The 26777-nt window shown below is 44.7% G+C and overlaps 1 protein-coding gene across 3 annotated transcripts in view; it reads right to left on the bottom strand.

Annotated features, from left to right (window-relative positions):
* The window catches only part of DTD1 (D-aminoacyl-tRNA deacylase 1), a 220553-nt gene that overhangs the window by 78703 nt on the left and 115073 nt on the right, over positions 1–26777 (bottom strand). The window lies entirely within an intron of this gene.

A 26777-nucleotide genomic window follows, 5' to 3' on the forward strand; every position in this document is an offset into this window, starting at 1 on the left:
GTTTCTGTGAGGAGGACAGTGGGTCCCGAAGCACTGGCGGACAGCTGTTGAGGGGGGTTTCATGGTGATCTTTCAACTGGGCTACCACATCCCTGACCTTGTCCCCGAAAAGGGGAGGTCAGCCAACTTCTCCTGGACCTCTGGCCGTAGGTTGGAAGCACGGAGCCAGGCCATCCTACGAGCACTGATGCCCACGGTGGCCACCCTGGCAGTGGTCTGGAAGACATTGTAGGTGGATCTCACCTTGTGTTTTCCCACTTCGAGACCTTGCTGCATGATAGCGGACAACACCTGCTGTTGTTGCGGGAGATGCTCCGCAAGTTCTTGGACCTGCTTCCATAGGTTCTGATTGTATCGTGTCATGTTCAGTTGGAAAGAGGCTATCTGGGCGATGAGCATGGCGCCCTGAAAAACCTTCCTACTCAAGGCATCAAGCTCTCTATGCTCTCGCCCTGGAGGGGCCAAGGCATGGCTGTGGGAATGTTTGTTGAATTTGAGAGTGGACTCCACTACCACAGACTGATGGGGGAGATGGTGCCTCTCAAAGCCCAAGGCCTGCTGTACCAAATAAGTGGCATTCACCTTCCTATTTACTGGGGTGATGTATATCGTGTGTTCCCACATCTGAAGAAGGAGGTCCTTAAAAATATCATGGATGGGAACAGCCACTATATCCTTCAGGGCATCAACAAACTGGAAGACCTCCAACATCTTATGCCACACATCCTCCTCCGTGAGAAGCTGAAAAGGGATGGTCTTGGCCATAGTTCGCACAAAGCCCATGAAGGAGAGGTCCTCTGGGGAGAGCTACACCTTTCCTCCAGGGGCGAAGGCTCAGAGAGGATCATCAGATATCTCAGAGGAAAACTCAGAAGAGTCATCTCCCCATGGAGATGAGGTCCCCATGGGGCCTATGTGGGTGAGGTCTACGCAAATTCCCAGAACTAGGCACCGGGGGCCTCGAGGGAACCAAAGGCACTGATGGAGCTGATGGCCCCAGTGGTAACAGGAGCACAGAGGGTCTCGGAAGGCCAGATGGCCTGGGTAAGGGTTCGGGGATCGAGGGCCTTGGGACCACTGCACCATACAGTGCTAGCGGTTGGTGTGCATCTTCCTCCTCGGAGGACCCAATGATGGGAATCACACCGGAGGGGGGCATTGGTGGCTGCTGGCGAACAGAGTGTCCCTCAGGCACAGTTTTCATCGGGAGTGCTCCAAGCAGGACATCCAGACACTCGAGCAGGGGTGCCAGGATGGATGGCTCTGGTTCCAGCACCGATACGGGGGCCAGTAGCGGGACGGTTCAATGCAACATAGGGTTCGGAGTACAGCACACTGCACCCTGTGGTCCAGCTCCTCCTGGAAGTCCTGCAAGGACAAGACTGATGGAGGGGGATGAGGCGTCACTGACACTTCCTTGGAGCTCCGAGGAGGCACGGTGCCCGGCACCAGTATCAGTGGGAAATGCCTGGGACTCTCAGGCCTGTTGGAGGGAGGGGCTTCCTCGCCACAGGGTCACTTCGATGGCAGCATGGCTGCTGCTGCACTGGGACTGGTTGCCATGTGTCGACAGCGACTGGTGCTGCTATTTCCAGGATTTCCCACAATGCTCGGCCCGGTCTTTCCCCGGTGCCGAGAAAGCTGAGGATCCAGATATCCTTGAAAGTGGAGAGACCATGGGAGAGCAGTCACTGACTCCACAGTCCTTAGAAGATGCCGCCAGGGGTGTGGAGAGAGAAAGCGTTTTGAGCTGTTCCCCTCGACCATGAGGCATCGATGATTCCAACGCAGGCGTGGATGGAGCAGACTTCTTGGAGCCAAATATTTTCTCCATTTTATCAAGACATGATCCTTGGGGGACATCTGGTCATAGCTGACACCCTTGGATGTCATGTGATGCCCCCAGGCAGAGGATAAAAACCTCATGTGGATCCGTGATGGACATGGTCCGTGGGCACTGGGGTCACTGGCGAAAACCAGACACCATGAAAGAAAAAACAACTGGCAAGTAGTTGATGGCCGGCAGGCCATTGAGGGACACACCGGGAATCGACCATAGAGAAGGTATAAAAATTTAACCTACCGCACCGAAGAGGGGACAAGATCTGGAGATGGAGGACCCGGCGTTTGGACAGAGAAGAACCGGGAAAAAAACAAGAAAAATACTCTTAAGAGCTGAGGTCCAAAACTGTGGGGGAAATGCACGGCAGAAAAGAAGAGGCTGAAGGGGGACCTTGCATGGACGCACGGATAGTGGCATGCTTGGCATGCTCAGTGTGCCAGTCAAAGCTTCTAGAAACTTTGACAAAAGTTTTCCGTGCCAGGCACCATCTGATGATGCCACCATCTGTGAGGACCACCATCCTGCTTGTCCTAGGAGAATTCAACCATTAAGATTCCTCCGTTTCACTGCAGCTGACAAATGTGAACAACATCTTCCATAGGATATGTGCCTTTTAATGCCTAACAAAAAAAAACTTCTGATGATAAAAGTAAATCTTTACATGTAATTTGTTTAATTTTTTTCTGTAATTACAAATCAAAATTTCTGCATTAATGGACAAGATCACCATTTACAGCTATACTTCACTACTTGCTTACCACATCTCATTTAATGTTAGCAATGTTTACTGAGGTTGGATGCAATCTCTTTATGAGCATGTTCTACCATTAACAGAGAAGTAGACAACTACTTTAGCTCTGTTCCAAATTTGAGTCCAATTTTCTTCTGTCAAAATTCTATTAAAACCTCATTCTTATTTTTGACAATATTCAGGCAGAGTCATACCTGTAGCCACAAGAACCTGATAATGATATAAGATCTCTGGACCAACTTTTGTTTAATAAAATGTTTTGAAAAACTTTTGCATGTTGGACTTTTGTTTCAGGATTTGTTTTTTGTTTGTTTTTTTAATTAAACGGGAAGCTTTTGTATACACAGAGATCCTTCTCATTGAAGTCATATTTATTCATCAGGGAAGAGGACTGCATTAATGAGTCATCTTTAATAAATTGTTAGATTTTATTCAAACATCTGGCTTTCCACTCTTCAAGCATTTTTGAAGTTATTCCAGACAAGAGCAATGGGCTAAATTATTTACTACTGATGTCAAAGAAGAAAATGCTGCCTTTAGGTTCCATTTGCTTGTCACCATGGCCCATATTTTAAGTGTAAAAGTCAATGAATGGATAATAGACAGCTTAATTCATTTAAGTGCTTGGGACAATCAGATAGAATTTCCCAGGTCCCTTTGCAGATCACTCAATTGTTTCTATTGAATCCAGATTTGTGTACATGGGAAAAGATAGCAATTGCACATTGCTTTCAATTAAGAGGTATAAAAGTATTTTTGGAGATCTGAGACAGCTAATCCATCTCTCACCCTGGTTTTATAAACACCTTCTTTGATATTCCAGTTATCCTACAATTCAAAGTGAAATCCAAGCACTAATTCTGTAATCTCTGAAAAACAGACTTCAGAACAGCAATACACAGTGCCAGAAAATACATAACACAGCCCTGGTAATATATTCATCTTTAGATTCACAATCCAACAGGGAAAAGCTGCATTTGGACCAACATTTCAAGTCTTTTTTTGAATATTTTATGTAACTGACTTTATATAGCTCACTGAAATTATTAGATTACATCCAAGATATTTACTAAAACTGGATGACTATTTAAATAGGAGCTTAATTTGAATATTTTTAAGATATTTCTCAATTAAAGAGAAATTACAGGCCCTGTGTATTAATGGTACTCTATGCATGGCATGCAAGCTTAACATCAAGCTAACTGGATGTACAAGGCCCCTAATTTGGGGGAAACCCAGTGCTGTTTAACACATATACAGATATGTTAAAAGTCTGCATGCCTGCACATGCTAAACAATTACATAAAATGGTAATGCCTTAGTAGTCATTTCATGCTATGAATTAAGTGTATGGAACCAAAAATTAAATTTCACTTGCCCTCCTAGCACACAAAACTTAAATTCTAGTCCGAGGCTCACTGACCTGCCAAAGCAGGTTCGACATGCTTGGAGTTTAACAAATGGGGCTAGGCAGTGTCCCCGACCTTACAGACCTGCATGGGTTAGTCAGAAGGAGGATGCTGGAGACCAAGCAAGTAGGAGGTTAGCCACTATGCACTTGCTGACTAACTCACTAATGGGAGGGGTATGTATTTGCCGAGGGATTCCCCCAGGCTAAACTGGCCTTTTAATTTTGCCCTTTCAGAGTAACTGAAAGGATATGTAAAGGGTGCGCCCTCTCCACAGCATTATTTTAATATACCAGGCACTAAAGCCCAATGTGCCAAAAAAGTATCCTAAAATCATTGGCTTTGAATTAAGCCTGTTTTTTTACCCCCAAAGGGCAGTAATTTTACCTTGCATATTAAACAGGCATATAAGAAAGGTTGAAAAAAAACACAAGCTGCAGGAGGAGCATACAATAATGGAGGGGCACATCATGAAAGAGGAACAACATTTATAGGAATTAGGGAGGGGAGGACAGGAGCTGGAACTGGGTGAAAAAGAGCATGCTCAGGATTGTTTGTTACAGTGAAAAAACGGGAGATGTTCATCAGAGAGGCCAAGAAGTTAGCGTTTTCCTTGTATTCAAGTCCCTTAGGCTTGGGGATTTTCAGCCTGGGGTCAGTTTTGGCCCAAGGGCTATATTTATTGTATTTGACAAAATTCCTCATGAGAGGCTTCTAGGAAAAGTAAAAAGTCATGGGATAGGAGGCGATGTCCTTTCGTGGATTACAAACTGGTTAAAAGACAGGAAACAGAGAGTAGGATTAAATGGACAATTTTCTCAGTAGAAAAGGGTAAACAGTGGAGTGCCTCAGGGATCTGTACTTGGACTGGTGCTTTTCAATATATTTATAAATGATCTGGAAAGAAATACGATGAGTGAGGTAATCAAATTTGCAGATGATACAAAATTATTTAGAGTAGTTAAATAACAAGCGGATTATGATAAATTGCAGGAGGAGCATGCGAGACTGGAAAATTGGGCATCCAAATGGCAGATGACATTTAATGTGGATAAGTGCAAGGTGATGCATATAGGGAAAAATAACCCATATGTAGTTACACAATGTTAGGTTCCATATCAGGAGCTACCACCCAGGAAAGAGATCTAGGTGTCATAGTGGATAATACATTGAAATCGTTGGCTCAGTGTGCTGTTGCAGTCAAAAAAGCAAACAGAATGTTAGGAATTATTAGGAAGGGAATGGTGAATAAAACAGAAAATGTCATAATGCCTTTGTATCGCTCCATGGGGAGACCACACCTTGAATACTGTATACAATTCTGGTCGCCGCATCTCAAAAAAGATATAGTTGTGATAGAGAAGGTACAGAGAAGGGTGACCAAAATGACAAAGGGGATAGAACAGCTCCCCTATGAGGAAAGACTAAAGAGGTTAGGACTTTTCAGCTTGGAGAAGAGACGGCTGAGGTGGGATATGATAGAGGTGTTTAAAATCATGAGAGGTCTAGAACAGGTAAATGTGAATCAGTTATTTACTCTCTTTCGGATAATAGAAGGACTAGAGGGCACTCCATGAAGTTAGCATGTAGCACATTTAAAACTAATCAAAGAAAGATCTTTTTCACTCAATGAAAATTAAACTCTGGGATTTGTTGCCAGGGGATGTGGTTAGTGCAGTTAGTGTAGCTGGGTTTAAAAAAGGTTTGGATAAGTTCTTGGAGGAGAAGTCCATTACCTGCTATTAATCAAGTTGACTTAGAAAATAGCCACTATGGGTAGTGTTATCACAGGAATCATACTATGGTGTATATAATAAAGCGCAGTTGCTTACCTGTAATATGTGTTCTCCAAGGACAGCAGGATGATAGTCCTCACATGTGGGTGACATCATCTGATGGAGCCTGGCAAGGAAAACATTTGTCAAAGTTTCTAGAAGCTTTGACCAGCAGACTGAGTATGCCCAGCCTGTTACTATCCATGCGTCTATGCGAGGACCCCCTAAAGTCTCGTAACATAGCAAAATATGAGTGAAAAAATAAAACAAACCGAAGGTGAACCCAGCATTGTGGGGAGGTGGACGGGATTCCTGAGGACTAACATCCTGCTGTCCTAGGAAAACACCTGTTACAGGTAAGCAACTGCGCTTTCTCCTAGGACAAGCAGGATGGCTGTCCTCACGTGGGTGAGTACAACGCTCCAGACAGCCTCACACAAGTAGAGAGACTAACAACGGCCGAACAAGGTGCCAATGGGCACAACTGCAGTGCTGTAGGTAAAAAGGGGCGGTCTGATTCCCCCAAGAAGCACGAGCAGAGATGGGTTCAATCCTGGAACAGAATTCGCAGAACGGACTGACTGAAGGAACTATCCTGATGGCCATTCCTGTCAAGACAGGAATGGGCCGCGAACATGTGAAGACGACTCCAGGATGCGGCTCGGCAAATTTCAACAATGGGGACCACATGCAAATGAGCCACCGATGTTACCATAGCCCGCACAGAGTGATCCTTTACTCTGCCTGCAAGCTGAAGGCCTGTATGTGCGTAGCAGAAGGCAATGCAATCAGCCAACCAATTGAACAAGGTCTGTTTATCCACCGCCATCCCCAGCCGGTTGGGGGTCAATCTACACGAAGAGCTGGGTGGACTGCCTGTGGCCTGCCGTGCAATCCAGGTAGAACGCCCAAGCCCCCTTGCAGTCCAGGGTGTGAAGTGCCCATTCCCCTGTGTGGGAATGAGGCCTCAGAAAAAAGGTGGGCAAAACGATGGACTGATTGAGGTGGAAATCAGTCACGACCTTGGGCAGAAACTTAGGATGTGTACGCAAGACCACACGATCGTGGAAGAACTTCGTGCACGGTGTGTACGTAACCAGAGCCTGAAGCTCATTGACTCTACGATCTGAAGTGATCGCCACCAGGAATATGACTTTCCAGGTGAGGAACTTCAGGTTGCAGGACTGCAGCGGCTCGTAAGGAGGCCGCATGAGTCTTGCCAGGACAATGTTGAGGTACCAGGAGACAACTGGAGGCCAAAGAGCGGGTTTTATCTGGAAGAGATCCCACATGAAACGGCCCACTAAGGGCTGGACTGAAACGGGCATACCAGCAACACCTCGATGATACGTGCTGCCAGCACTGAGGTGCACCCTGACAGAACTGGTCCAGAACCCAGACTCGGACAAGTGACACAGGTAGTCCAGCAGCTGGGGGAGGGGGCGGGAGAAAGAGTCCAGGTCATGACCCCTGCACCAAATGGAAAAATGCTTCCACTTTGAGCTGTAGGACTTCCTGGTCGGTTTCCAGGACTCCACTAGGACCCGGGAAACACAGTCAGAGCTGTAACGGCTGGAGGACTAAGCACTCAACATCCAAGCCGTAAGAGCCAGAGCCCGGAGATTTGGATGGTGCAGGGTGCCCTGATTCTGCCATATAAGGTCGGGCGCTGTTCTCAGCCGGATGGGCGCTTGCACCAACAGGTCCTGCAGTAGTGGGAACCAAGCCTGCCGAGGCCAAGAAAATGCCACGAGTATCATGGTCCCCTTGTCCTGCTGCAGCTTCAACAGAATCTTCAAGAGGAGCAGTAGAGAGGTGTACGCATTCAGAAGGCCCCACCCCCAGTGAAGGGAGAAGGCATTGCAGGCCGGATGGCCTTTCCCCAGTACTAGGAAGCAGAACCTGCTCACCTTGTGATTGAGAGGGGAGGCGAAGAGGTCTAAATCCTGCATACCCCTCCAGTGGAACAGATCATCTGCCACTGCTGGATTGAGGGACCATTCGTGAGGCTGGAAGGACCGGCTGAGGTGGTCCGCCACACATTGAGGTGACCTGGCAGGTAGGTCGCCCAGTCCCAGACATGCACCACTTCTTGGCGGAGGAGGAACAAGCCCAGGCCACCCTGTTTGTTGATGTACCACATCGTGACCTGGTTGTCCATCTGGATCAGAACTGCCTTGGACGACAACCGATCTCTGAACGCACACAGGGCATACCGTATCGTCCAAAACTCTAGAAAGTTTATCTGGCAGCAGGCTTCAGAGGCGATCCATAGGCCTTGTGTGCGCAGGGTGTGTGTGTGTGTGTGTGTGTGTGCGCAGGGTGTGTGTGTGTGTGCGTGTGCGTGTGTGTGTGTGTGGGCACCTGCTGTTGGTGGGGACGACCCCTGGAACTGGTGTGAGGTGGGCGAGTCCGGGCGGCCGGTGGATAGTATTTCCACTGCCACTAAAAAGGCTTTTGAGAGCCTGCCTGGAAGATTTCCTGGCCAAGGAAGGCCCTTCCGAGGCACTAGCAGACAGCTGCTGAAGCGTATCAGGGTGGTCTTTCAGCTGTGCCACCGCATCCCAGACTTCGTCCCCAAACAGGTTCTCACCTGTGCAGGGGAGGCTGGCGAGCCTGTCCTGGACTTCCGTTCGGAGGTCATAGGCCCAGAGCCAAGCCATTCTCCTTGCGCCGATACCCAGAGCGGCCAAGTGGGCAGTCGTTACAAAAACATAGTAGGTGGAGCACGCCTCATGTTTACCTGCCTCCAGACCCAGCGAAGTGAGAGCAGAAAGGGCTTCCTACTGTTGCTGAGGAAGACCCTCCGTGAAATCCTGGACTCATTTCCAGAGGTTGTGGTTGTACTGGGTCATTTACAGTTGGTAGGAAGTGATGCGGGCAACCAGTATGGCACCTGGAAAGATGTTTCTGCCTAGGGCATCCCAGCTCCCTGTGCTCACGCCCTGGAGGAGCAGAGGTATGGGTACAGGAATGCCTGCCCTTCAAGGCGGACTCCACTACCACCGATTGGTGGCCTGTTGCACCAGCTAAGTGGCATCAGCCTTCCTGTTAACGGGGGAGACCGAAATGGGGTGTTCCCACATGGGGAGGAGAAACGCTTTGAAAATCTCCTGGATCGGAATTGCCACAATTTCCTTAGGGGCGTTGATGAACTAGAGAACTTCCAGCATCTTGTGATGCGCATCCTCCTCCATAAGGAGTTGAAAGGGGATGGCCTTGGCCATGGCCCAGACAAACCCTGCAAAGGATAAGTACTTGGGTGGTGATCAGCGCCGCTCCTCCGGAGGGGAGGGCTCCAAAAGGGGGTTGTCGGAATAGTCTGAGGATGAGTCAATGCAGTCATCACCCCAGGGGGTCATAGGGCTCCTCCTCCTCCTCCTCACTGGGATCAGCGTGTTGTGGGCGAGGTCTATGAGGGGCATCAGCCCTGCGCTCCAGAGGCCTCGAGGGCACTGGAGGCATCAATGGTTCCCCCAGCATGGAAGGGATCACCAGCAGCGGCAAGCTGGAGGGATCCAGTAAAGTCTTGGGGAGCCATGGGCCAGTGCACACAGGTACTGGCCATATCTTCCTCCTCAGAATCAGGATCGCTCCGGTGGAGGGCATTGATGGCCCCTCTGGCATCAGCTGTGTCAGAAGGGTGCCCATAAGGATATCCAGATACTCTAGCGGTGGTGCTAACATCAATGGCGGAGGCTCAGGGGCCGGTGGCACCGGCAGCTCAACATTTTGCAGCGCTTTGAGCACCGCCGATTGCAACTTGAGATCCAACTCCTCCTGGAAGTCCTGGGTGGCCAGGACTGATAGAGGGAGATGAGGCGTCACCAGCTCTTCCTCGGGTCTCCAAGGTGGCACAGTGCCCTGCACTGGTGTCGATGGGGAACACCTCGGGCTACCGAGCGCACTGGAGGATGGGGTCTCCGATGGCCAGTGCCTCTTGGATGGCAGCTCAGCAGCTGCCGATGCCGCTCCAGAACTGGAACCATGCGTCAATGGTGACTGGTGTCGTTTCCGGTGCTCAGCTCAGTCTTTCCCTGACGCAGAGGAAGCCGATGACCCCGAGGTCCGGGAAAGCAGGAAGATCATAGAGGATTGATCCCCCTCTCCCCAATCCTTGGAGATACTAGGAGGAGGGACTGTGAGAGGAGGCGGGTCGGATGGCTCCCCGCAAACCTTGGACATCGAAGAGACCGATGCAGGCGTGGAGAACTTCGGAGTCCCGAAAAGTTTCTTCATTTTATCACGGCACGCCAGATGCCCTTTGGCATCTGATCGCACAGACAGCACATCCCTGGACGTTGTGCGAGGCCCTTAGGCAGAGGATGGAAACCTCGTGCGGATCCGTATTAGGCATGGTCCACGGGCATTGGGGGCACCGACGAAAACCAGTCAATGCCATGAAAAAACCCACATGCAGTCGATGACCGATGGATACCATGGGGTGGAAAGTCGGGAATCGACCGCAAGTTGGAAAACAAATGGCCGAAAAAGGACGTACCCTACCGAGGAGTCACCAACTGTGAAGGGGAACCCGATGAGAATCTGTATAAAAAAAATTGAAAAAAAATTGAAAAAGTTGGAACTCCACGGTCCGCGAAGTAACTGCATCGCGGAAAAGAAGAGACTAAAGTGGGACCTTGTGTGGATGTGCAGATCATAGCAAGCTGGGTATGCTCAGTCTTCTAGTCAAAGCTTCTAGAAACTTTGACAAAAGTTTCCTTGCCAGGCTCCATCGGATGATGTCACCCACATGTGAGGACTACCATCCTGCTTATCCTAGGAGAAATTATATTACATATTGCTTTAAAGTGTGATTAAATTTACCGCATGTTAGTGTATAGGCCCTTAAGTGCCTCTGATTTAACAAAATGTACCTAAAGTTTCAAGACATTACATAGTTCCAGTTCTTTCAATCTATCACAACTAACTTAGCAATTCTTTGTAATACTGAATGGCTCAAGAGCCAATGCCATTTTTTTTTAACTTATGCAAAAGGAATCTATGACCCGCTCCAAAAAAGGAATGAAAAGTAACAAAACTGAAAACTAGAAACATTGGGTCAGTATTTTTGGAGAACCAAGTCTCCCAAAAAAATCCCCATTTCTTTCTATGGAAAAGAGTTACAGGCTGCAAAATGTTGACCAAAAGCCCCTCGCTCCCTCCCCCTTCCAGTATTTTGGCACAAAGCAACACAGACAAGGCAGATATCAACAGAGAAAAATAACTGAACTAGCTACAGAAAAATGGTGACTTCCATACTACTTCCTCCCATACCCATTCACACATTCATATTCCCAAAAACACCCTCCACCTAAACACACACAACCCCCCCAGCAAACAACCCCTCTACACCCCAACACACACACTTCAGATATCCCCAAACGCATGGACATACACCCTCATTCACACAACCACTACACACACATACAAAACCTCCTAACTGCTCCCACATCCCCACAAAGACCCCATTTCTCCTTCCAATATTGCAGAGAGCTTGTGGCACCTATTCATTAAAATATTTATATTATTTAAAAGCATTTTTTACCCACTTATCTATAAGCCTAGGTGTGTTACATCTAAAAAAGATAAAGACAAACATTAACAAAACCATAGACAGTATTGCTGACATCTCACACACTAGAACGGATGGAAAATCACATCTTATCTGCAGTATTCAACAAGATGTACAGTTAACACTGCCTGAATCTTACATAAGTCATTACTTATTTACACCTTCAGGAATAAAAAGCCCTTCAACTTTTTCCTAAAAGATTTAATATAAGCCTTGGCTTATATCCCCTCAGGCAGTGAGTTCCAAAGGGGTCAGCAAAAATTTGCTTTCTGGTCCCTCACAACCTAAGGTGCTGAAAAGATGGAATCTCCAACAAGATTTCTCCCTTATGAACAGAGATAAGCCGGAATGTAGACCTTGGCACTTTCTTGCTTCATAGCACCTTAAAAACTAGTAGCAACGTTTTAAACTTGACCCAGAAGGCAATAGAGAGCCAATGTAGTACACAGAAAACCAAAGTGATATGCTACCACTATAAAGTACAAGCAATCAGATGTGCAGAGCCATTCTAAACTATCCGCAAAGGCCTTAACATAATGGTGGAGAGGCCCATGTAGATAGCATTACGGTAGGTCAAATCCATTAATCACTAATGTCTGGACCTACTGAGTGAAAATGGTCTGGCTTTAACAGAGGGCAGAGGTTGTGCAAAATGTCTCAGTTTATGAAAAGCATGCTGTACTACCTTCCTGACATGTGGGCACAATGATAAGATTGTATAAAAAAATGACATCAAGTTTTTGGGCACTGTGAAAAAGTGGAAGCTGAAGGTCCTTGTATAAGAAAAAGGGAAGGCGGGTTCTCAGCTGGAAACCGTACTAGATACATCATCTCTGTTTTATTGACATTAAGCATCAGGTTAGCTGCTTTAAAGCAGCTCCCTCAATCACATTTGTGAAAACTAGAAGTAATGAGATTGAATGGTAGTTAGTTAAATCAGTAGAATCAGAGCTGGGTTTCTTTAAAATAAGTAACACTGGCACATTTTAACTGCTCAGGGAAATAAACTTCAGCGAATGACAAATTAACTACAGTGGAAATATCTTCAGCAATCTCCTTCCACAGCATGTTTAACACCATCTCTGAGCAAGGATCAAGGGAACAAGGCAAAATATTCACAGATGAAATTAGCTCAACAATTTCAGAACATGAAACTTTTGTGAAACGATTCCAAATACTATCTTTATTCTGAAACAGCCCTGTCTCCTCTATTCTAGCAGATTCTTGTTTTCTCTATAACCAGAAAGCACAGTTGCTTACCTGTAACACGTGTTCTCAAAGGACAGCAGGATGGGTCATCCTGCTTTGACCTCACCCATCTGTGAGGTCAAAGTCCTCACAGATGGGTGATACCATCAGATGGAGCCCGGCACGGAAAAATTTTGTCAAAGTTTCTAGAAGCTTTGACTGGCTCAGTGAGCATGCCCAGCATGTGACTATCCACACATCCACGCGAGGTCCCCCTTCAGTCTCATACCATACCAAAAAATATGAGCAAAAAGAAAAATAAGAAACTCAAGAGAACCCAACTCCACGGGGTGGTGGGCGGATTTCCTGAGAACATCCTGCTGTCCTAGGAGAACACCTGTTACAGGTAAGCAATTGCACTTTCTCCTAGGATAAGCAGGATGGTAGTCCTCACAGATGGGTGAATACCAAGCTCTAGGATGTTCCCGCTACAATATAGACCAAAAGGTATAGAACAAGGTGCCAACGGGGACAAGAACAACTGAGGTACTGTTGGATAGTAGAGAGACAGCCTGGTTTCAAAGTAGAGGGCTCTTAGGTAGGAAGAGTTGGGTTTAAGTCTGGAAGAGATTGCGCAGGACAGATTGGCCGAATTTACCATCTTGTCGACCATCCTTGTCCAAGCAGTAATGGGCAGCGAATGTGTGTAGGGAGCTCCATGTCCAAGCCCTGCAGATCTCGGTGACAGGGACCACCCGTAAGTGGGCCACCGATGGTGCAATGGCACTCACAGAGTGAGCTTTAACTTTAGTTTCTAGCATCTCATTCTGCTATGCTAGCCAACAAGATAAAGGTCTGTTTGCCCACCATGACCCCCAGCCTGTTCTTATCAAAAGATATGAACAGCTGGGTGGACTGTCTATGGCCTGCTGAGCGTTCCACATCCAGAGTTCCTCACAGGCGGAAGATCCAGGCTGCCACTTTTGGGTCCAGCGACCACTCGTGTGGTTGAAAAGAACAGATGGTCTGCCAGCATATTCAGTGTCACGGGCAGGTACAGTGCTCACAGGGACATGCCTTGTGACAGAGCCCAGGACTAGATTTGCACAGCCTCCTGGCAGAGGAGGAACAATCCCGTGCCTCCTTGATTGTTGATGTACCACATCACAACCTTATTGTCCGTTCAGATCAGGACCACCTTGGAGGACAAACGGTTTCGGAATGCCCAAGCATGTAATGAATTGCCCAAAGCTCCAAGAAGTTTATCTGGCACAGAGCTTCTTGAGCGGTCCATTGATCCTGCATGTGGAGTTGTCCACATGGGCTCCCCAATCCTGGGGAGAGGCCATCGATGGTAAGCACTATTTGAGGCGGGGCAGCCTGGAAGTTAAATCCCCACACCAGATTGGAGAGTTTCTCCCCCCAGGATAAAGAGACCCTCAGAGGTTGTGCGATGGAGACATGGGCCTCAAGTTCTTGGAATACCTGCTGCTATTGAGACCGCAACATCCACTGTGCTTTGCGAATGCAGAGGCGGGCTAATGGGGTAACATGAACAGAGGCTGCCATGTGGCCCAGCAAGTGAAGCAGTAGGCGAGCACTCACGCACTGACTGTTGCGCACCACGGCTGCCAGCGAGGATAGGGCAAGAGCCCAATCACGGGGCAAGAACACTTTCGCCTAAGCTGTATCCTGTCTGGCTCTTATGAAGTCCAGCTGGGGAGAGGGGCAAACATGGGACTTCAGGTAGTTGATAACAAATCCCAGAGACTGCAGTGCCCGCATGATTCCAACGCAGGCATGGATGGAATAGACTTGCTGGAGCAGAAAACTTTCTCCATTTTATCAAGACATGCAAGACAGCCCTTGGGAGTCATCTGGTCACACAGCTGACACCCTCGGAGATTGTGTGATGCCCCCAGGCAGAGGATACAGACCTCGTGTGGGTCCGTGATGGACATGGTCCAAGGACACTAGGGGCACCGACGAAAACCGGACAACGTCATAGAAGAAAAACAACTGGTGAGCGGTCGATGGCCGGTGGGCCACCGAGAAGCGCGTGCACCAGGAATTGACCACAGAGAAGGTACAAAAATTAACCTACTGCGTCGAGGAGGGGGACCAGGCATTTAGACGGAGAAAAAAAAACCAGGAGAAGACCAGAAAAAAATTCTCTTAAGAGCTGAGCTCCAACACTGTGTGGCAAATGCACCAAGGAAAAGAAGAGACTGAAGGGGGACCTCACATGGAAGTGCGGATGGTGGCATGCTGGGCATGCTTAATGTGCCAGTCAAAGCTTTTAGAAACTTTGACAAAAGTTTTCCATGCCAGGCTCTATCAGATGTCACCCATCTGTGAGGCCTACCACCATGCTTGTCCTAGGAGAACATTAATGATTGAACGTATTGCAACAACCAAAAAAGCCATAACGCAGAGCATGTGCTCAAGATGTAATGTAAGAAACCCAACACCTGAACCTATTCCTGAAGCCATGCTACTGTTATGCTTTCCTTGTTACAAAAATGTGCACAGCTGCAAATTTTGCTGTCAAAATGTCCTGAGCTTATTATACTTGGCAGTGAGATAGTTAAGAGCTGCACCTGCTCATAAACACATACAGATGCATATGTCTGTATGCATACATTGTTCAACCACATGAATACAAAGAGGTTGCCACACATGCTGCTTTGTCTTCAATCAAATCTGGAAGCATCAATATATTTCCAAACGTAAATATCCAGGCTAGTACAATATAGTGCCAATTTTTTAAACCCTAGTCTCCAAAAATGTTCAAGTCAACATCAGTTGTTCAGTCAGTAATAAACACAGATCTGAATTCTGTGCCTGAGGCTCATTCTCTTGAGACTTATATCTACCTTATAAATGGGCTCTGACCGACGGCCCGCAAATGCGCAGTAGAGAGCAGCTCTACTGCGCATGCACGGGTGGGAGAGTACGTCGGTCAGAGCGGAACTAAGATGGCGCTGGGAGGAGCAGCAGCGGCCGATCGGCGGCGACGATATCGGGCGGAGCAGCGGCGGTATGCGAGTGTGAGGCGGGCCAAGCTACACTAGATGGGAGGAGCGGAGGCAGCGATATCGGGAGGCAATGGAGCAGCTGAGGTGCGCGCTGGGGAGGGATCCCCGGAGACCTCCCATCTCCATGAGCAGGCCATGCTGAAGAGCATAAGAGGGAGAGGGAAGGGGGTGGGGATTGAGAGTGAGGGAGGGGATTGAGAGTGGGTGGGGAATGACTGACGGAGTGGGAGGGAGAATGAGGAGGGAGGGAGGGTGTGAGTGAGAGGTGAGAGTGAGGGAAGGGGAGGGAGTGAGGGAAGGGAAGGGAATTTGAGTGGGGGCAGGGGAGGGGGGGGTGAGTGACCGAGGGGGAGGAGGATGAGTGACTGAGGTGAATGAGCGAGGGGAAGGGGGAGTGAGGGAAAAGAAGTGTAGACGGGTGCAGTGTCCGAAAACGGACCGAAAAGGTTTTTAAATGTAGCCCATTTTAACGGGCTTAACGGCTTGTTTAATTATATTTAGATGTTTGCCTTGAAAATATAATTTAAAAAGAATAAACAGATTATATTTCTCAGAATCCAACTGTATATTTAAGCAATAAGGTATATGAAGTTTTTGCATTGCATAGTTCAAGATTCACAGGCAGTTTATTTTAACTTGTTAGTTCATTTCAAAATTATGCTCTCAGCTAAATTAAGAAAAAAAATGTAATAAAAAATGCATAGCTGCAAATGAAGTACAGCCACATTATTTAAAATAAGTTTGAAATTGGCTTCTGTTTTATAAGGGATAACCAGAAAAAGCGAAAGCTCATAATTGGTTAACTTCCAAAAAGAACTAAAACTCCACTGGATCATGATATAGAGCAGCGTGTTTAAATGGGCAAAGTCATCTCAGAATAGAGGGATTAGGTGTACACAAACATGTCAGAGTGAAAACTGGCTTGGAGGAATATTACATAACATAACCGTTGTTCTTCTAAATCCATACAGTTTATATTTGGCATATAGTATTTTTTTAGGACTCCTTTCTCTCTGCAGTTATTGAGGTAACTGTTAAACAGGATCAAGCAACATCAGGGATGCCAGTCAGAATCATTTATCTTTTATGAGGATTAGATAGGATTCACGGTGGCTAAATCTCAAGATCATTCTCTCCGCCATATAAAGCAAGAAAATGCTCATTAATGAACTGCCGATTACAAAAGCTCATGATCAGCATATAGCACCAGCCTCGCATTTATTCAAGAACACGTTACAAGAAATAGGGGGCGTTAGTAGCCATGCTGGTCTTTCACAATCTCTAGACATTTTCTACTAAGAATATGTGTATTCAGTGCGAGTCATTTTAATACAGGGCTAGTGGCCATAAAAAAACATTTGATTTAATCTTATGTTGCTAAAATTTCAGTTCCACATGAGAAATGTTAGAAAGGGCAATTTTATATACCATCATTACATATGAGAATCACGAGCTCACTACGGTTTACAGGAAAAACATTCATAAATAAAATGAGTGTTACAATGTGGATAAACAACGGTTATTTGCGAACATCTCTATACAAAAACCACACACAGATGCAGCTACCCTAAGAGCTCCAGCTTTTAGTCCTCCTATATTGAAAAGGGTGCTATACTATCAAGATGCACAATAACCCTAAAATCTACAAGGACTGCATCTTCATTTACAACACCGATGAGCCCTTTTTACTAAGCATTTTCCCGACAGACCCAAAGTAGGAAAAACCTTTAGAGCTCGATATTCAGCACCATTTGTCTGACCTAAGCTTGAATTTAGCTGGACAAATGGCAGGATTTCAAAATTTTCACCCACTGACTGCCTCTGTGCTCTCCAGCTAAACAGTTAGTGGGAGAACTTGGAGGTGTTCCGCGGGTTAAGTTAGCCTGATAAGTTATCCAGTTAACCCTGGTCCTGCCATTCAGCAGTCCTAAAGTTAGCCAGACACCTAAAAATGATCGTTTCTTTCACATGATCCCCAGCTCTGGAATAACCTCCAGTTGATACTAAGACACAAGACAGACTGTTTGAGGTTCAGAAAGAAGATGAAAGCATTTCTGTTTTCTAGTGCTTTTATGCCTAGTGATGGAATTTTAAGTTTCTTTTACCCTTATTCCATTTTTTTCTTTGGATGCATTTGTTCATGTTGTATTGTTTTGTGCTATGTTTCATCTCAATGTTTTATGTTATTCTTTTAACCCGCCTTCTGCAATATTACTTGAGAAAGGCGGAATAGAAAGAGTTTTAAATAAATAAATCCATAATTTTTTTACCACTCACAAAATAAAGGGGAATAAAAGTGAAATAAATCAGATAACCTTCCATGTCTGCATCCTTAAAGGAATTCTTGAGCGCATTCTGAGACCACAAAAGGGAGAATGACAGACAGTAATCCAGGACAATTACAAAATTCTGGTGGCAAAATGCCTCTGTCGCTCCATGGTGAGTAAGCACATTGAATACTGTGTGCAATTCTAGTCACCGCATCTCAAAAAAAGATATAGCTGCACTGGAGAAAGTGCAGAGAAGGACGACCAAAATGATAAGGGGCATGGAATGGCTGCCCTATGAGGAAAGAATAAAGAAATTAGAGCCATTCAGTTTGGAGAAGAGACAACCGAGGGTGGATATGAATGAAATCTACAAAATCATGAAAGGAATTGAACAAGTGGAAAAGGGTAAACAGTGGAGTGCCTCAGGGATCTGTACTTGGACCGGTGCTTTTCAATATAGTTATAAATGATCTGGAAAGGAATACGACGAGTGAGGTTATCAAATTTGCGGATGATACAAAATTATTCAGAGTAGTTAAATCACAAGCGGATTGTGATATATTACAGGAGGACCTTGCGAAACTGGAAGATTGGGCATCCAAATGGCAGATGAAATTGAATGTGGACAAGTGCAAGGTGTTGCGTACAGGGAAATATAACCCTTGCTGTAGTTACACGGTTAGGTTCCATATTAGGAGCTACCACCCAGGAAAAAGATCTAGGCATCATAGTGGATAATACTTTAAAATCGTCGGCTCAGTGTGCTGCAGCAGTCAAAAAAGCAAACAGAATGTTAGGAATTATTAGGAAGGGAATGGTTAATAAAATGGAAAATGTCATAATGCCTCTGTTTCGCTCCATGGTGAGACCACACCTTGAATACTGTGTATAATTCTGGTCATCGCATCTCAAAAAAGATATAGTTGCAATGGAGAAGGTACAGAGAAGGGCAACCAAAATGATAAAGGGGATGGAATGGCTCCCCTATGAGGAAAGGCTGAAGAGGTTAGGGCTGTTCATCTTGGAGAAGAGACGGCTGAGGGGGGATATGATAGATGTCTTTAAAATCATGAGGGGTCTTGAACGAGTAAATGTGACTCGGTTATTTACACTTTCGGATAATAGAAGGACCATGAAGCACTCCATGAAGTTAGCAAGTAGCTCATTTAAAACAAATCAAAGAAAATTCTTTTTCACTCGGCGCATAGTTAAGCTCTGGAATTCATTGCCAGAGGATATGGTTACAGCAGTTAGTGAACTGGGTTTAAAAAAGGTTTAGCTAAGTTCCTAGAGGAAAAATCCATAAACTGCTATTATAGTTGATGGACCCTTGGTCTGACCCAGTATGGCATATCTTATGTTCTTATGTACTGCACTAGGTTTTATATCTTTCTGCACATGTCAAGGAGGAAGATACTTTCATATGCTGTGCTTTGCAAGCAGACAAAGAAAAGGTTTGAATGCATAGAAGCTCACGTGGAATGCAATTAACTAATTAGTGTTAAATTACAATTGATCTGCTCTCTCATTGTGCATAAGATTTGAATGACAAACTCAGTTATGGACTGTTTATTTACCTCTGAAACACTCTGAATCATAACAACTCGCAAAAGGTATTCGGTGACAATTCTGTTTCATTGCTACCGCTCCAGTCATTATCACTCCGTCACACAACTGTGTTTCATTCCAAAGAGAGAGTTTAAAATAGAATGTAATTTATTTCCTTCAGGGCAGTAATGGAACAAACAGGACCACAAAGATTGATTCTTTTTTCTATTGCAGCACAAGCATTAACATTAAAGCTAGGCCCTTTTTTCAAGCAGAAATATAAAATAAATCACATTATGCTTCCACTTTAAATACCCATTATCTATGCCCCTTTTAATTTTTCATTTCCTCATAATTCCTTCCCCATGCTGTGGCTTTTCCTTCTAGCTCAGTTGTCCTTTGAAAGATACTGAAGGTTCTTTCTTCAAACACTTCACTGCCTACAGCGTGTATCTGGAGATATTTTAATATCCAAGTCCAAACCCCATCTTCATCCATCCTCCTAGCTACAGAGTCAAGAACATCTCCAAGGAACTGTTCACATTTAAGGTGAATTTTCAAAAATCGCGTACGTAAAAATCAGCATGTGTGTGTATAAAAAGCATATACTTGTGTATATGCTATTTTATAAACCTCAAAATACATGCGTAAGGGTTTGCGAGTAAGTTTGCGCATGTAGATAAGGGGTGGGCCAGTGGTGTTTCAGGGCAGGGCCAACATTTACACAAGCAATTTGCTATTTTATAAGCAATCTATGCGTGTAGATTTGGCAACGTACTCACGTCTATTTACACTTGCTCTATATCTGGAGCAAACATCTTAAAAGTGAAATGCTGACTGGGTGCAGAGCATGGATGAAATGGGGGGGAATTGAGGCTGAATAGCCAGAAGGGTCTCGATAAATTGCAGAAAGATTGGGAGAACTGGTAGACTAATTGGTAAAACGGGTCATTTCATTGCCATGCGCATGTTAGAAAATCTTCCAACTTGCACATGTAAAACCCAATTTACAGGGTGGTAAATGCATGTACATCACGTAGGTAAAATCTCCATACGTACATTTTTAAAGTTGGACATAAAAATACGAGAGAATACCAGTGGCACGCTACTTATCTGGATAAATGCCGATTTAGCTTAATTTTTAATTCTAGGCGGACTATACATATTTTTAAATAATAAGTCTCAAAGGCGGCATTTATCCAGACAAGTTACAGCTTATCCAGACAAATTCTATTTTATCCGGCTAGTAGCAGCAAAGCCACTACTCAGCCGGATATGTCTTAATCCGCTACTTATCAGACTACATCAAGTATTATTTGAAAGAGCGAATAACTGAACCCTATTAGCTTATTCCACCCCATATATGATTTTATAACCCTATCAATATCTCCTCTCAGTCATCTCTTCATCAAACAGAAGATCCTTAACCTGTATGGCCTTTCTTCAAAAAGGGAGCATTCCATTCCCTTTTCATTTTAAGCTATTGTCTTCAGAGAACACCTTTTACAGGTAAAGCGAAGTTGCTTAACTTTATCAGATATTCTCCGTAATCAGAAGAACAAATCAACAACGCAGGTAGGTAACATCACCCAGCAGCACAAAGACAGAAAAGCTCTCGGAGTTCTGAAAATCCCAAAGGTTTTTCCAAGTGCACCCAGGCATTGCTACTCAGCTGTTGGGTTTGTGGCATACTGTGGACTCTTGGTCAAAGTGGCGATGACTCCTCCCATGGGGCAGGGCCCCGTGGGAAACCACGACGATAGGCTAGACTCAGTAAGCAGACGCTGAGGAGAGAAAAGCTTTATTGTACTGCTGTTGTAAGTTGAATCTTGCTTCAAGGAAGGGATAATACTGTAGGCCAGCGATATCACATTAGCTCAGACAGTCTCTACAGAAGATGATCTCACCCGGATGTAGCAAGGTTTGGTAGTGTTTCCCAACGCGGGATAAGCCGAACCTGTAGGGTGGAATAAGGAGAGCTGGAGCGTAACGTTACTCACAGCGTAGTAGTGCTGGTAACTTCCTTGGTAGTAGAATGGAGAGAAGGACCCATGGTCCGAGGTGCAGGATACCCTGAGCAGGATAGGCCGTTGAGGAGCAAGTACCTAGGAGCACTGAGGGATTCTGAAAGAAATTAGATGGGAGCCCAGAGGAGCGGGTGCCCTTAGGTTAGGTAGCTGAAACCCGAAGGGCAGATAGAAGCGAGAGGCCCCCGAGGAGCAGGTACCAAGAGCTTCCGTAGGAGTGAGATACCCCGGAGGGTAGTGAGGAATCCAAGCGAGCAGATTAGAAGTGGTCAGAGTAGCAAAACCGAAGTCCTTGCTAACTCGCTGTATTGGAGCGGAGCAGAGGTTTAAATACCCAGAGGTACTGATGCCATGCGGTGGGGCCGCCCCGAGGTTCCCGCCATGACGTATTCAAAAGCGTAGGCGGCGTGCGCGCGCGTGCCTAGGAGGCCTCAGGAAGAAGCATGGTGGACGGGGTCGCCCATGCTGTGTCAGTGATGCCGAGGGTTTTGGCAATCAGCACCAGAGGCAGCCATCCTTCCCAGGGAGGAGGAAAAGGGTAGAAGTGAGGTGAGGCAGAGCAGTCACAGCCATCTGCGACCGACGGACGCAACATCAGCCACAGTCGTACAGTCTCCTCTAAGGCTCCAGCTGCCTGTCCAAAACTGCTATCTTGATGTGAAGCATTTTCTAGGTGGTAATGAGCAGTAGATGGAAGACCAAGTGGCAGCATTACTCACATCTTCGATGGAGGCAGAGTGAAAATGTACTAAGGAAGCTTGAAGATGCTATGCTACTGAATTTAACAGTAGGAAATGAAAATCAGACTTCCAAGTTAAAAGTTTTTTTTTGTAAGTGAAGAAGCCTATTTGACTGGGCTGAATGTGACAAAAAGTTGTGAAGACGTTCTGTAGGAGTTTGTTATTTGCAAACAGAATAAAGCTCTTCTGTAGTTCAATGTATGAAGAGCCTGCTCGCCCTTATTGGTATATGGATTTTGAAAAACTACTGGCAAGACAATGGATTGATTTAAATGAAAATGAGAGAACTCTTGGTAGAAATTTAGGTTGAGTTTTCAAAACTACATTCTTATGGAAAATTTGAGTGTAGGGAGAGTACAATACTCTCTTACTCTTGCAGCTCGCTTACTCTCTGGGCTATTAAAATTAAAACTTTCCAAGAAAGGAACTTGTTCTGCCTTTGCCAAAGGTTCAAATGGTAGTTTCATAAGTTGAGCTAGAACTGCATCTAGATCCCAAGGATCTGGATGCAGTAACCCCTATTAATTCAATCTTGATTTAAGAACATAAGAAATTGCCATGCTGGGTCAGATCAAGGGGCCATCAAGCCCAGCATCCTGTTTCTAACATTGACCAAACCAGGCCACAAGAACCTGGCAAGTACCCAAACACTGATGCCAGTAATAGCAGAGGCCATTCCCTAAGTCAACTTGCTTAATAGCAGTTAATGGACTCCTCCAAGAACCTTTTTTTAAACCCAGCTACACTAACTGCACTAATCACATCCTCTGGCAACAAATTCCAAAGCTTAGTTGTGCGTTGAGTGAAAAAGAATTTTCTCCAATTAGTCGTAAATGTGCTACTTGCTAACTTCATGGAATGCCCCCTAGTTTATTATCCAAAAGTGTAAATAACCTATTCACATCTACTCATTCAAGACTTCTCATTATTTTAAAGAACTCTATCATATCCCCCCCCCCCCACCACCCCACCTCAGCCATCTCTTCTCCAAGCTGAACATCCCTAACCTCTTCAGCCTTTCCTCATAGGGGAATTGTTCCATCCCCTTTATCATCCCCTTTATTTTAACTTATCATTAAAATCATCCATTGTACCTGAAGACTGGAGGATAGCAAATGTAACCCCAATATTTAAAAAGGGCTCCAAGGGCGATCCGGGAAACTACAGACCGGTTAGCCTGACTTCAGTGCCAGGAAAAATAGTGGAAAGTGTTCTAAACATCAAAATCACAGAACATATAGAAAGACATGGTTTAATGGAACAACGTCAGCATGGCTTTACCCAGGGCAAGTCTTGCCTCACAAATCTGCTTCACTTTTTTGAAGGAGTTAATAAACATGTGGATAAAGGTGAACCGGTAGATATAGTATACTTGGATTTTCAGAAGGCGTTTGACAAAGTTCCTCAAGAGAGGCTTCTAGGAAAAGTAAAAAGTCATGGGATATGTGGCGATGTCCTTTCGTGGATTGCAAACTGGCTAAAAGACAGGAAACAGAGAGTAGGATTAAATGGGCAATTTTCTCAGTGGAAGGGAGTGGACAGTGGAGTGCCTCAGGGATCTGTATTGGGACCCTTACTGTTCAATATATTTATAAATGATCTGGAAAGAAATACGACGAGTGAGATAATCAAATTTGCAGATGACACAAAATTGTTCAGAGTAGTTAAATCACAAGCAGATTGTGATAAATTGCAGGAAGACCTTGTGAGACTGGAAAATTGGGCATCCAAATGACAGATGAAGTTTAATGTGGATAAGTGCAAGGTGATGCATATAGGGAAAAATAACCCATGCTATAATTACACGATGTTGGGTTCCATATTAGGTGCTACAACCCAAGAAAGAGATCTAGGTGTCATAGTGGATAACACATTGAAATCGTCGGTTCAGTGTGCTGCGGCAGTCAAAAAAGCAAACAGAATGTTGGGAATTATTAGAAAAGGAATGATGAATAAAACGGAAAATGTCTTAATGCCTCTGTATCGCTCCATGGTGAGACTGCACCTTGAATACTGTGTACAATTCTGGTCGCTGCATCTCAAAAAAGATATAATTGCGATGGAGAAGGTACAGAGAAGGGCTACCAAAATGATAAGGGGAATGGAACAACTCCCCTATGAGGAAAGACTAAAGAGGTTAGGACTTTTCAGCTTGGAGAAGAGACGACTGAGGGGGGATATGATAGAGGTGTTTAAAATCATGAGAGGTCTAGAACGGGTAGATGTGAATCGGTTATTTACTCTTTCGGATAGTAGAAAGACTAGGGGACACTCCATGAAGTTAGCATGGGGCACATTTAAAACTAATCGGAGAAAGTTCTTTTTTACTCAACGCACAATCAAACTCTGGAATTTGTTGCCAGAGAATGTGGTTCGTGCAGTTAGTATAGCTGTGTTTAAAAAAGGATTGGATAAGTTCTTGGAGGAGAAGTCCATTACCTGCTATTAAGTTCACTTAGAGAATAGCCACTGCCAATAGCAATGGTTACATGGAATAGACTTAGATTTTGGGTACTTGCCAGGTTCTTATGGCCTGGATTGGCCACTGTTGGAAACAGGATGCTGGGCTTGATGGACCCTTGGTCTGACCCAGTATGGCATTTTCTTATGTTCTTATGTTCTTATCATTTTGGTCGCCCTTCTCTGTACCTTCTCCATCACAACTATGTATTTTTTGAGATGCGGTGACCAGAATTGTACACAGAATTCAAGATGCAGTCTCATTATGGAGCGATACAGAGGCATTATGACATTTTCTGTTTTGTTAACCATTCCCTTCTTAATAATTCCTAACATTGTTTGATTTTTTGACTGCTGGAGCACACTGAGCTGATTTCAAAATATTATCCACTATGATGCCTAGATCTTTTTCCTGAGTGGTAGCTCCTAATGTGATACCTAACATCGTGTAACTGCAACAAGGGTTATTTTTTCCTATATGCAACACCTTGCACTTGTCCACATTAAATTACATCTGCCATTTGGATGCCCAATCTTCCAGTTTCGCAAGGTCCTCCTGCAAAGTATCACAATCCGCTTGTGATTTAACCACTCTGAATAATTTTGTATCATCTGCAAATTTGATAACCTCACTCGTCGTATTCCTTTCCAGATCATTTATAAATATATTGAAAAGCACCGGTCCAAGTACAGATCCCTGAAGCACTCCACTGTTTACCCTTTCCACTGAGAAAATTGACCATTTAACCTACTCAGTTTCCTGTCTTTTAACCAGTTTGTAATCCATGAAAGGACAGTCTCCTATCCCATGACTTTTTAGTTTTATTAGAAGCTTCTCATGAAGGACTTTGTCAAACGCTTTCTGAAAATCCAAATACACTACATCTACCACATGTTTATTAACCCCTTCAAAAAATGAAGCAGATTTGAAAGGCAAGACTTGCCTTGGGTAAATCCATGTTGACTGTGTTCCATTAAACCATGTCTATCTATATGTTCTGTGATTTTGATCTTTAGAACAGTTTCCACTATTTTTCCCAGCACTCAAGTCAGGCTCACTGATCTATAGTTTCCTGGATCACCCCTGGAGCCCTTTTTAAATATTTATTTATGTATATATTTGATTTATATTCTGCCTTTCAGGTACTTCAAAGCAGATTATATTCATGTGCAGAAAGACTTAACCATTTCAGACTTCATTCCATTCTTATAGTGGCATTCCATGACAATTTCAGTGATCATCCTATTTTTCATCATCCTAGATTGAAGTAACAGGGGGAAAATAAACAAAATGGTCTTGGTGAACGCAAAGCACCATAGTGAACTTTTTTCATTTCAATTTATAAGATCTTGTTGGAACACTTTCTAGATCCTAGAAGAACTTTGCTCACTTAAGACAACTGTAGAGACAATATTAGCTTGCTTTCAACATCTATGCAGTCAGAGGCAATGATTGAAGGTTGGGATATAGGCGACTCCCATCCCTCTGTGTGATCATGTTTGGAGATATACACAATTTTACTGGATAATTAAAAGGCTAGGCATTGTACCCTGACCTAACTGACCAAATTTCCTTTGATATATTGAATCTAAATTCATTCTTGGTCAAATCTATTTATAATGACGTGATTCCATCTAAAAACATATACTAAGATAATTGACTATTAGGGATTATTTACTAAAACTTTTTTCTTCAAAATTTAAAAGTACCCTTTATTAATTTCAATGCACCAATATTTCATGAAGTGCAGATCTAGAAGGAAAAGATTTGTATTGATGAGATCACCTGTGCTCCAGCTAAGTGCTTTATTTTGGTTGAATTTTCATTTCATGTGTGATCAGGTTAAGTGGTGCAAAGTATGATCCATCTCAACTTACTGTTTATTAATGATAGAACCCCTTCTCCACCTGATGGGTTGTTCTATATTCCCTGATCCAGGGAATGTTTTGGAAGTAAGAGTGGGTGATCCCAGCTGTTATTCAGCCTAATCTTCTATTAGTGTGCTTTCATACTTATTTTCTGGAATTTCCACTGGATTTTGCCCTAACACTGTGGACTTGGGTGCAGGATATATTGATTGTTTTCTTTTTTGGATTGTTCTTTATTCATTGTACGTATCTTGCGCTATTCTTAACAAGGTTTCCTTGGATGT

This window comes from Rhinatrema bivittatum, chromosome 3 (genome assembly GCF_901001135.1).
Source record: "Rhinatrema bivittatum chromosome 3, aRhiBiv1.1, whole genome shotgun sequence".
Classification (NCBI taxonomy): domain Eukaryota; kingdom Metazoa; phylum Chordata; class Amphibia; order Gymnophiona; family Rhinatrematidae; genus Rhinatrema; species Rhinatrema bivittatum.